This window comes from Terrapene carolina, unplaced genomic scaffold (genome assembly GCF_002925995.2).
Source record: "Terrapene carolina triunguis isolate 2854851 unplaced genomic scaffold, T_m_triunguis-2.0 Scaffold228, whole genome shotgun sequence".
In the NCBI taxonomy this organism is placed as follows: domain Eukaryota; kingdom Metazoa; phylum Chordata; order Testudines; family Emydidae; genus Terrapene; species Terrapene triunguis.
Window position 1 is genome coordinate 1731587 of NW_020664579.1, and position 12857 is coordinate 1744443.

At 45.7% G+C, this 12857-nt stretch overlaps 1 protein-coding gene across 1 annotated transcript in view; it reads left to right on the forward strand.

The window, feature by feature from the left end:
- Positions 1–8555: 8555 nt before the first annotated feature.
- FZD3 (frizzled class receptor 3) overlaps positions 8556–12857 on the forward strand; it is a 75307-nt gene continuing 71005 nt past the window's right edge. The window contains exon 1 of the mRNA XM_024203533.3: positions 8556–8593. The gene's annotated coding sequence lies outside the window, so the exon portion shown is untranslated. The remainder of the gene's footprint in view (positions 8594–12857) is intronic.

Here is a 12857-nt window from a genome sequence, read left to right on the forward strand (position 1 = left end):
TACAATACCCAGTCCTCCAAGGGTCCATTTGCTTCCTTTACATTTAAACTAGCAGAATGAGATTCAAAATGGTTAAGAATTGAATGAAAGCTCCTATCTTCCTGCATTTTAGTGGATTTGTTTTTGGATGTTTGTATTGATTCTGTGGCTTATGGCATTGGGGTTTTTTTTACAATTAGAAACCTGAGGTCAAATGTGTCACTGCACTATGTTTTTTTTTATTAATTCTCTCTTTTGTGGCACCAAATAAATGTCATCTCTACTGGTCTAAATGGTAGTGTCTTTATACAAATATTTGTCCAAATATGTGAAAGGCTCTCTCTTTATCCTAAATCCTGTAACAGGCTTTAATGGGTCTGCATAAGAGCCCATCCCCATGGAGCCAGGGGCAGGATTGTAGTCTTAGATTCTAATATTCTGAAAATTGAATAATTTCTTTTAAATGAAGTGACATTAAAAATGTCTGAAATCCTTAATATGGTTATTGGGTGCCTGTTCTGTAAATACTTCAGTGTGTTTATTTTAAAGCTTTCATGATGGCAGGATGATTTAGGACTTCTGGAACAAAAGAAAAGCTAACTTTGATACAGTATCAGCAAACACCTTTGTATAACACTTTGCCAATACAAACACACTCTAATGATCACAAGAAAAACCTTACGGAAAACCCAATCCTGCAGTGTATCCAGTCAAGATTCCCTTCTTTGCTTCTGAAAATGCGACAGGATCAGCCCCAGCAGATCACCCTTTCCTTGTATTTTTCTATTTCTTTACAAATATGATGGAAGCAGAGGAGTGAAGAGAACCGGTAAAACATACACACTTCCTGTCCTCGCTATCTTTTGCTGCAATATGGTTTAATAGCTAGATCAGGAGACTCTGACAGGACTCCTAGTTAGGGTGACCAGATGTCCCGATTTTATAGGGACAGTCCTGATATTTGGGGCTTTGTCTTATATAGGCGCCTATTATCCCCCACCGCCTGTCCCGATTTTTCACACTTGCTGTCTGGTCACCCTACTCCTAGTTCCTGGTTTCTTTTTAGTGGGGAGTTTCTTAAAGCAGTTATTGTAACTAGATGACAGGTTGCAAAGTCAAGCACTCCAAAGTTAAGAAATGCCAGAATTAAGGTTGTCTGTGTAACCTTAATTTGGCTTCCTTGTGCATTGCACTGATATAGTTTTAACCTACATGATAACATAATATTTTTTCTACAGCAACCTGGCCTCATCCAGTGCATGGGAAGGACAGTGCTTACAATAACACTGTAGGCTGGTGAAGCAGTTCAGTACAAAACAAAAAACAAACAAAAAAACAGGGTCAGGCAGTCATGTTCCTGTTCTGAGAGAGAAGTTAGTATCCAAGCATCAAAACAAAAACAAAAATAATCTCAACCTTGGTTTCACAGATGACAGCCTTCTTCCTACACAGGCTCTTCTTTCATAGAATCATAGAATATTAGGGTTGGAAGAGACCTCAGGAGATCATCTAGTCGAATCCCCTGCTCAAAGCAGTACCAACACCAACTAAATCATCCGAGCCAGGGCTTTGTCAAGCCGGGCCTTAAAAACCTCTAAAGATGGAGATTCCACCACCTCCCTAGGTAACCCATTCCAGTGCTTCAGCACCCTCCTAGTGAAATAGTGTTTTCTAATATCCAATCTAGATCTCCCCCACTGCAACCTGAGACCATTGCTTCTTGTTCTGTCATCTGCCACCACTGAGAACAGTCTAACTCCATCCTCTTTGGAACCCCCCTTCAGGTAGTTGAAAGCTGCTATCAAATCTTCCCCCTCACTCTTCTCTTCTGTAGACAAAATAACCCCAGTTCCCTCAGCCTCTCCTCATAAGTCATGTGACCCAGCCCCCTAATCATTTTCATTGCCCTCCGCTAGACTCTTTCCAATCTGTCCACATCCCTTCTGTAGTGGGGGGGACCAAAACTGGACATAATACTCCAGGTGTGGCCTCACCAGTGCCGAATAGAGGGAAATAATCACTTCCCTCGATCTGCTGGCAATGCTCCCACTAATACAGCCCAATATACCGTTGGCCTTCTTGGCAACAAGGGCACACTGCTGATTCATATCCAGCTTCTCGTCCACTGTAATCCCCAGGTCCTTTTCTGTAGAACTGCCGCTTAGCCAGTTGGTCCTCAGCCTGTAGTGGTGCATGGGATTCTTCCGTCCTAAGTGCAGGACTCTGCACTTGTCCTTGTGGAACCTCATCAGATTTCTTTTGGCCCAATCCTCCAATTCGTCTGGGTCACTCTGGACCCTATCCCTACCCTCCAGCATATCTACTTCTCCCCCCAGCTTAGTGTCATCTGCGAACTTGCTGAGGGTGCAATTCATCCCATCATCCAGATCATTAATAAAGATGTTAAACAAAACCGACCCCAGGACCAACCCCTGGGGCACTCCGCTTGATACTGGCTGCCAACTAGACATCGAGCAGTTGATCACTACCTGTTCAGCCTGACAATCTAGCCAGCTTTCTATCCACCTTACAGTCCATTCATCCAATCCATACTTCTTTAACTTGCCAGAAAGAATACTGTGGGAAACCGTATTAAAAGCTTTGCTAAAGTCAAGATATATTACATCCACTGCTTTCCCCATATCCACAAAGCCGTTATCTCATCAGAGAAGGCAATCAGGTTGGTCATGCATGACTTGCCCTTGGTGAATCCATGTTGACTGTTCCTGATCACCTTCCTCTTCTCCAAGTGCTTCAAAATGGATTGCTTGAGGACCTGCTCCATGATTTTGCTGGGGACTGAAGTGAGGCTGACTGGTCTGTAGTTCCCCAGGTTCTCTTTCTTCCCTTTTTAAAATATGGGCACTATATTTGCCTTTTTCCAATCGTCCGGGACTTCCCCCGATCGCCATGAATTTTCAAAGATGATGGCCAATGGCTCTGCAATCACATCAGCCAACTCCCTAAGCACCCTTTTTCGTTCCTTAAACAGCTGCTTTTATGAAGTGTTGAGAGTCTCTGGGTTAGGCTAAAAGGGGTAAAAAACAAGGGTGATGTCATGCTAGGAGTCTACTACAGGCCACCTAACCAGGTGGAAGAGGTGGATGAGGCTTTTTTTAAACAACTAACAAAATCATCCAAAGCCCAAGATTTGGTGGTGATGGGGGACTTCAACTATCCGGATATATGTTGGGAAAATAACACAGCGGGGCACAGACTATCCAACAAATTCTTGGACTGCATTGCAGACAACTTTTTATTTCAGAAGGTTGAAAAAGCTACTAGGGGGGAAGCTGTTCTGGACTTGATTTTAACAAATAGGGAGGAACTCGTTGAGAATTTGAAAGTAGAAGGCAGCTTGGGTGAAAGTGATCATGAAATCATAGAGTTTGCAATTCTAAGGAAGGGTAGAAGGGAGAACAGCAAAATAGAGACAATGGATTTCAGGAAGGCGGATTTTGGTAAGCTCAGAGAGCTGATAGGTAAGGTCCCATGGGAATCAAGACTGAGGGGAAAAACAACTGAGGAGAGTTGGCAGTTTTTCAAAGGGACACTATTAAGGGCCCAAAAGCAAGCTATTCCGCTGGTTAGGAAAGATAGAAAATGTGGCAAAAGACCACCTTGGCTTAACCACGAGATCTTGCATGATCTAAAAAATAAAAAGGAGTCATATAAAAAATGGAAACTAGGACAGATTACAAAGGATGAATATAGGCAAACAACACAGGAATGCAGGGGCAAGATTAGAAAGGCAAAGGCACAAAATGAGCTCAAACTAGCTAAGGGAATAAAGGGGAACAAGAAGACTTTTTATCAATACATTAGAAGCAAGAGGAAGACCAAAGACAGGGTAGGCCCACTGCTTAGTGAAGAGGGAGAAACAGTAACAGGAAACTTGGAAATGGCAGAGATGCTTAATGACTTCTTTGTTTCGGTCTTCACCGAGAAGTCTGAAGGAATGCCTAACCTAGTGAATGCTAATGGGAAGGGGGTAGGTTTAGCAGATAAAATAAAAAAAGAACAAGTTAAAAATCACTTAGAAAAGTTAGATGCCTGCAAGTCACCAGGGCCTGATGAAATGCATCCTAGAATACTCAAGGAGCTAATAGAGGAGGTATCTGAGCCTCTAGCTATTATCTTTGGAAAATCATGGGAGACGGGAGAGATTCCAGAAGACTGGAAAAGGGCAAATATAGTGCCCATCTATAAAAAGGGAAATAAAAACAACCCAGGAAACTACAGACCAGTTAGTTTAACTTCTGTGCCAGGGAAGATAATGGAGCAAGTAATTAAGGAAATCATCTGCAAACACTTGGAAGGTGGTAAGGTGATAGGGAACAGCCAGCATGGATTTGTAAAGAACAAATCATGTCAAACCAATCTGATAGCTTTCTTCGATAGGATAACGAGTCTTGTGGATAAGGGAGAAGCGATGGATGTGGTATACCTAGACTTTAGTAAGGCATTTGATACGGTCTCGCATGATATTCTTATCGACAAACTAGGCAAATACAATTTAGATGGGGCTACTATAAGGTGGGTGCATAACTGGCTGGATAACTGTACTCAGAGAGTTGTTATTAATGGTTCCCAATCCTGCTGGAAAGGCATAACGAGTGGGGTTCCGCAGGGGTCTGTTTTGGGACCGGCTCTGTTCAATATCTTCATTAACGACTTAGATATTGGTATAGAAAGTACGATTATTAAGTTTGCGGATGATACCAAACTGGGAGGGATTGCAACTGCTTTGGAGGACAGGGTCATAATTCAAAATGATCTGGACAAATTGGAGAAATGGTCTGAGTTAAACAGGATGAAGTTTAACAAAGACAAATGCAAAGTGCTCCACTTAGGAAGAAAAAATCAGTTGCACACATACAGAATGGGAAGAGACTGTCTAGGAAGGAGTACGGCAGAAAGGGATCTAGGGGTTATATTGGACCACAAGCTAAATATGAGTCAACAGTGTGATGCTGTTGCAAAAAAAGCAAACGTGATTCTGGGATGTATTAACAGGTGTGTTGTGAGCAAGACACGAGAAGTCATTCTTCCGCTCTACTCTGCTCTGGTTAGGCCTCAGCTGGAGTATTGTGTCCAGTTCTGGGCACCGCATTTCAAGAAAGATGTGGAGAAATTGGAAAGGGTCCAGAGAAGAGCAACAAGAATGATTAAAGGTCTTGAGAACATGACCTATGAAGGAAGGCTGAAAGAATTGGGTTTGTTTAGTTTGGAAAAGAGAAGACTGAGAGGGGACATGATAGCAGTTTTCAGGTATCTAAAAGGGTGTCATAAGGAGGAGGGAGAAAACTTGTTCACCTTAGCCTCTGAGGATAGAACAAGAAGCAATGGGCTTAAACTGCAGCAAGGGAGGTCTAGGTTGGACATTAGGAAAAAGTTCCTAACTGTCAGGGTGGTTAAACACTGGAATAAATTGCCTAGGGAGGTTGTGGAATCTCCATCTCTGGAGATATTTAAGAGTAGGTTAGATAAATGTCTATCAGGGATGGTCTAGACAGTATTTGGTCCTGCCATGCGGGCAGGGGACTGGACTCGATGACCTCTCGAGGTCCCTTCCAGTCCTAGAATCTATGAATCTATGATCCCTCCCTTAAGTACCTGTGTAAACTTCAGTTGGGAATGCCTCATCACACAGGGAGAAGGTAGTATTAATTGAAAGCAAACAGAGCCCTGCAAAGCAACAGATAATTATCTTAAACCTCCATAGTGCATCATCTGCACCAACCACAATCACCTCCTAACATTACAAGCACTGCACTTTCATTCCCCCGATCCAATTCCCATTAAAGATAACAAAGACTTTCTTTTATTTCAATAGGAGCTGGGTCAAACCCTTTGTTTTAAAAAATAATTTGATTGCATTTAAGAAAGATTAATGCTATGTATGATCAGATCATATTAACTAAGGCATTAAACTCATTTCCTTTAGCTATGTTAATCTAGGCTTAACCCTCTGGAATACCATTCCCGGGCCTTCGCCTTCTGCAAATCATAGTCAGAGTAAGTCTTGCAGAGGCACTGTTTTATTAAGCCTTCCTGGGTCATCAGAGACTCATGTACCCAGAGGTTTAAAAACACATGTTACATAGAAATAATCTAATGACCATAATCCACATGATGGTATAAGAGTGACTTTTACCTGGAATGAACTAACCAAACTCTAAGGCTTAGAAAAGAAGAGAGGACTGCTTGTAAATGATCATCCTGGGAGTCAACAGTAGTTAATTCACATATACTGTCCTCTGTGGATTTCAAGTGTTGCAAACCATAGTAATAGAAAGGTGAGCCAGAGAGATTAGAGTATATAGACCAAAAAGAACAAAGTATACGAGAAAAGCAACAAAGAGTCCTGTGGCACCTTATAGACTAACTAAGTATATGAGATTCAACATGAGACACTGCAAGAGGATTGATCTGGGGAAAAATCATTTGAAACAGAGAGAGAAACCTAGAAAGCAGTTGAGTGGATGGGCAGCAAAATAAGTACAAGTTTGGTCTTCTTGCTGCTGCATCTCATTGCAAGGTGCTGTGTCCCACTAAGTGACCCCTCTGCCAACAACTACCCTATGGCATTGACACCCTTCAGTACTCCAGAGTTGACACCCTCACATCCAAGTGGTCTCAATACCTGTGAGAGCCCCATGCCCAATATTATCAATACCCCCTTCCACTCCAGGCACTGATACCCTCCTCAGGGCACTGATATCCCCAGTTCTACTCCCCACAGCATTGATCATCTCCGTGCTTCCTGGTTGAAATGATCCCCCCAGGGCCTCCATGACATCAGTCCCTCCCACATCCTCTATCTGTGACCCACAGCTTTAATGCCCCCAAACAGGGTACACTCATATCTCCTGAGCCTCCACAGCAGTGATACCCCCCACCCCATGCTCCCTGCATTGTGGGGCTTTGATACCTCCAGGGCTCCCTGCACCCTGTGGCATTAATAGCCCTGCAGCCCTCTTCCCTCCCCCCTGCATAACCTTTGGCAGTGAAACTCCCCTGTTGCCCCCTGTGCTCTGCAGCATCAGTAGTCCCGCATACAGCCCCATAGAGTCGATACTCCCTACTGCCCTGCAGTATCTATATCCCCTTTGCTTCCCACAGCATTGATAGCCCCTAGTGCCGCCCTCGCCATCAATTCCTCCCAAGTCTCCTGCTGTGGCCTGTGCCATGGATACCCCAGTGCTCCCCACACCCCATGAAACCAATACTCCCTATTATTCCTGCAGTATCAATACCCCTCAGTGCCCCTGGTACCCTATAGCATTGATACCCCCTGTGCCCTTCACAGTCTCTTAACTCCCACGGCTCCCCATTGCCTTGGGGTATCTATAACCCCCACCAATGCCCCATGGCACTGATCCTCTCCAGGGTCCAACTTGGGCCTTGCAGCACTGAAAGCCCTATGCGCTTCATGGCATCAAAACCATCAGCTCTCCTGCATTCTGCCAGCCTCCAGTGCCCCTGTGCTTTATGGCATCAATTGCCTCCAGTACTCCCCCTTTCACCCTGCAGCACTGATATCCCCCTCCCCCATGCACCCACAGCATTGCCCATTCCCAGTGCTCCCTGGACCCTGACATCCCCCAGTACCCCTGCACTGTATATTTCCAGTTCTCGCCCTGCACCCCATGGAACTGATATGCCCCCCAATGGCCCCTGTGGTTCTATACATTCCCAGTGTTCCCCTGCAACTAATATCCCCCTGAAGCACGGATATCCCCCAGTGCTCCCCCTGCCCCCCTCTGGCACCAGTATCCCCACAGCATCCTGCAGCAGTGATATCCCCCAATACGCGCCCCCAGCATTGCCCATACCTAGTGCCCCCCTCTGCCCTGTGGTACCAATATCTCCCAATGCCCTCCATCCATAACTCCCTGTGCCCCCATGTCCGGCATCATGAAGAGTTCCCAGTGTCCCCTGCACCCCTGGTGCGCCCCATGCCCTGCGATAGCCACCCCCCACCCCCAGCTGGTAATCCAAGGGCTGCCCTATGGCATCAGTCCTCGCCCCCCCCCAGAAACCCCGCCCCCCGTGTCTCGGGAATCGATACCCCAGTGCCCCCGACCGCCATGGAGGCGATACCCCGAGCGTCCCCCCCCCCGTGATATCGATACCCCCTATCGCCTCCCGTCGCCACGAGGCCCCTGACGGGGATACGCCCCTCCCCCACGCTCTCACCTGGCCTCCTGCGCTCCGGAGCCTCGCCCCCCTCTACGGCCCCCCCCCGTCTCCTCTTCTCCCGGCAAGTTTATTCCCTTTGCCATGGGAACCGTTTCCAGCGCCCCGGGAGAAGCAGCCAATCAGGGCCGAGCCGCGGCGTGCCGGCTTTTCTACCTAGCAACCAGCGGGCTGGTTCTGATTCGCTGCTCTCCGGGGCGGTCCGAAGGGGCGGGGCAGGGAGTGACGGAGCGAGAGGCGGAGCCCGCGTTCTACAGGGGGCGGGGCGGGCGGAGGCGTGGGAGGGGGAGGGGCTGGCGCTGCCGTGGGGGTCTGGGCGGCGCAGCCGTTACCTTCCTCACCTCCTCGCGCGCCGCCGCCAGCTCGGGGGGGGCGGGAGAAGCGAGGCCGGAGAGGCGGGGCGGGTGCTGAGGTAAGTGCGGTAGCCTGGGCCTCGGTGTGGGGGGTGGGCGACCCTCTCTCCTTCCGTTGGAGCTGCCGCCTCAGGGTGGAGGGGATCCGCCGAGGTGAGAGCTCACAACCTACCCCCGTGCAGAGAGGACGGGGGGAGGGCAGGAAACCCCTATAGAGGGGAGGGAGGGACACACCCCAATGTAAGAGGACGCTGGGGGGGAGACCCTAGTGCAGGAGAGGGCTGAGCTGAGAAATGACTGGGTCAGGAGCTCCCCCCACCCCCAAAATCCCGCTCCCCACTCCCCACCTGGACCTGCAATGAAGGGGGGTGGGAAGACTAGGGGGGGGGGGGGTATTGTGTGGCTCCCCCCCCTTAATCTGTGCTTGAAATGGAGCGTGTGGGGGAAATATAGTTTGGTTCCCTCCCCCCTTCCTACGCCCCTCTGTCTGCCACGAGACTTGAGGGGAAGAATTGGGGGGGGGGGGAAAAGGGGGAGAATACTGTACAGTGTGGTTCTCCCCCCCCCCCCTCTGTCTGTAACTATAGTGGGGAAAGATGTGTGATGTGCGTCTCCCCAGTGTCATTGAAATGGGGGGAGATGTGGTGTGGTTTCCCCCTTAATCTGTAACTGAAATGGAGTGGGAGAAAACTGCAGTGTGGTTTCTCGCCCTCTGACTGTAATTGAAGTGGAATGTGGGGAGTGTCTCCTGCCCCATTCCCCCTGTATCTGGAATTGGGGGTGGAGGGGTTGAAGTTGCTGTCTTGTTCCCCAACATCTATACTTGAAATGGTGTGTGTGTGAGGGGGTGGGGGGAATACAGTTTGTCCTCTATCAGTAATCAGAATGGAGTGAGGAGTACTTTGTGTTTCTCCTCCTGTAATTGGAGTGGTGGGGATAAGTCACATACTGAAAATATCACCCTTGCACCCCTCTTTGGGATTGCTCTCCATAAGCACATCCATCTGTGTGATCTTCCCATTCCTATGTTTGCTCTTCATCTCTTTTAGTATTAATTGTGAAACTTATTTGCTAATAAGACTTTTACGCTTAAGAGTTGGTACCTGCCCTGTAGGATTTGCCATTTACGATGTATATAATAATACTGTAACTAAGCCTTTTTGTATGTGCTTATAATTAGTATGTGATTATAATTAGTCTTTTAAAGTTCATAACCAACTAGCTGACTAGCTACTTCCTGATCCTCTTGCTTGCAGTTTGTGTTTAGTGTCCCAAGGTAGGTGGGTTGGTGTCTCCTGATGTGATCACTAAAATAGTTCAGTGTGTGTGCATGTATATTGTGTGTGTTTTATAGGCCTGATAAAGAACCAAAAAAGGTAGTGTGGTCAGAAATATTGCCACCAGGAAATTAAAAATTGTACATTATGGCATGTTCCTGTCTACACCAAAGAATATATTAACTGTATTTCTAACTCTTGATTCTAGTTTAAAAATGGTTAGCATTCATAGTTGGAATACAGTCACATACTTGGCTTTTCATATTGCAGTTCTCCTATTCTCTGCATTTTAGTTTTACTTAGGCATTTTCCTTTTAAAGGGTATGGATGGTTCAGGTTATAGGCTACAAAACCTATTACCTATCTTCTCTAGCTTTTGCTTCAGATTCAACCTACGGTTCTGGCCTTGCAAATAGTTTCTCTGAGTTTTGTATTACTGTCTAGCACCATAGGATCTGTGGGAGTTCTTCATAAAACAAACAGCAATAACAAAATCCCTAAAGGATTTAATGCAATTGTAACACCAACAGACCCCGGTCATGGGCAGGCAGGATCGAACCTGGGACCTCTGGAGCTTAGTGCATGAGCCTCTACTGCATGAGCTAAAAGCCATGTTACTAGCGCTTGGGGTTGCTACTTTCTCATTCATTTCGCCCATGAGTGAGAGATTGGAGAGTTCTTCAGGGTCAAGTGATGTTTTTTTGAGGACTGAGCTGACTATTGCATTTTTCAGAAAGTTTGGTAGGTGTGCAACTGTTGAAGGCATTAACAATTTCTGTTAGTAGAGGGAATGGTTTTCAGTAATCATGAGAGGTATAGATCCATTTCACTGGTGTGGCAGTGGCTCTCTATTTTCAGGGCTTTTTCATACCATCACATTTGCTGGAGCTCCTCAAAGTCAGTGTGGCTGGGTGGGTAATACGATCTGGTCAAAGGTCTAGAATCATGAATGGTGTGGAAAAAATGAATAGAGAGAAGTGTTATTTACCCTTTCCCACAATACAAAAATCAGCAGTCACCAGATGAATTTGATAGGCAGCAGGTTTACTAAAAACAAGACATGCATCTGACGAAGTGGGTATTCACCCACGAAAGCTCATGCTCCAATACATCTGTTAGTCTATAAGGTGCCACAGGACTCTTTGTTGCTTTTTACCAACAAGAAGTACTCTTTCATATAATAAGAACATAAGAATGGCCATATTAGTCAGACCAAAGGTCCATCTAGCCCAGTATCCTGTCTTCTGACAGTGGCCAATGCCAGATGCCCCAGAAGGAATGAACAGGACAAGTAATCGTCAAGTGAACCATCCCCTGTTGCCCAATGCTCAATTAATCCGTGGAACTTATTGCCATGGGATGTTTTGATGGCCAAAAGTACAACTGGTCTAAAAAAAGAATTAGATAAATTCATGGAGGAGAGGCCCATCAATGGCTGTTAGTCAAGATTGGGAGGGATGTTACCCCATGTTCAGGGTGATCCTAAACCTCTGATTGCCAGCAGGTGAGAGGGGAAGACAACAGTGAATCTCTCCAAAATTGCCCTGTTCTATACACTCCCCCTGAAATTCTGGTATTGACCATGGTTGGAGACAGGATGCTGGGCAAGATGTACCATTGGTCTGACCCAGTATGGCAGTTCATATGTTATAAAACTTTCTTTCTGTTTATTCCATGTGTATTTAATCATATCAGCATAATACTCTGACAGCTCTTCACAGCAATCCATGTTTGGTTCTGAGGTCTGGGTTATTTTCACTATGCAGAATAGCTTTGTGGTCCATGATTCTGTTACTTAAACTGTGGGGGTGTAGAAGGCTCTTTAGGCTTCCTTTACTGTGACAGTGTAGTTCTGTTAGAATTGTTGGTGGACAGATATGGAATATTTCTTGTGCCATTGAAATTCAGAGTCTTTACCTGTGTGCTTCATCTGCTCTAGTTAATCTTCAAAACACAGTATTCTTTTCAGTCAGTGTGGGAGGAATGGGCAGGGTGAGGACAAGGTCAGTTATTTTAAAATGATATTTTTACTATTACCATCTTGTCTTTTTTCCTGTTTGCATTTTTGTAGTTTCAATGGCCACAATCTCAAACAGTTAGAGGTAAAACTACTGCCTTCTTCATCTTAAAGTTTGAAATACACCCTCTACCCCGATATAACACAACCCGATATAACACAAATTTGGATATAACGTGGTAAAGCAGTGCTCCGGGGGGGCAGGGCTGCGTGCTCCAGCAGATCAAAGCAAGTTTGATATAACGCAGTTTCACCTATAACGCGGTAAGATTCTTTGTCTCCCGAGGACAGCGTTATATCGGGGTAGAGGTGTACATACATTTACTTGATATTTATTTTTTCTCACTTGTAAAATGAGCATATTGGAAGCTTTTAAGCGCGTGTACACAAATCCATAGCTTTAAATTTAACTATATTCATATAATGTCAATCAAATACCTCCACATCCCCAGCACTCACCCACTTTCTAATACCTTTAGGTGAAAGACTAAGACTTAATTTTTGCCTTTCTAATGCTCTTACACTCCACCCAAACAAAAATTAATGTAAACCCTCTCTTGGTTGCAACCCTGTTATGTTTGTCAGTTCTTCTGTTCTTCTCTGAAATATTAATGTGGCACTTGAGGTTCTATTGGAAGTCTTGTTTGAACCAACAGTTATCTGGGTGATAGCCTACATTTAATCTTTTGTAAATAACAATTTGATTAGAGGTTTGAGTTCTGTGCTTTAGGTTTCCATTTCTAACACTCTTCCAGAATAAAGTGGTAGTGAGAACAGGGGCCCTCTAGACCTGTCTTGTAGTCCTGTAGTTCTCCTACTTCATTTTTTTTTCCACTTTGGCCCCCATTCTCAAGGCTCAAACCATATTTGGATCAGACTTCTCCACTTCTGATCCTTTTACATTGTGAAGGGAGAGAAATAGCCCCGGGGAATAACAGCTGCATAAAGGGGTTCCCCAGCCAGTGTAAAACTGCCAGAACAGCCATACACTATTTCTTTCACAGCTCTCAGCCTCAAGATATTTTGGGG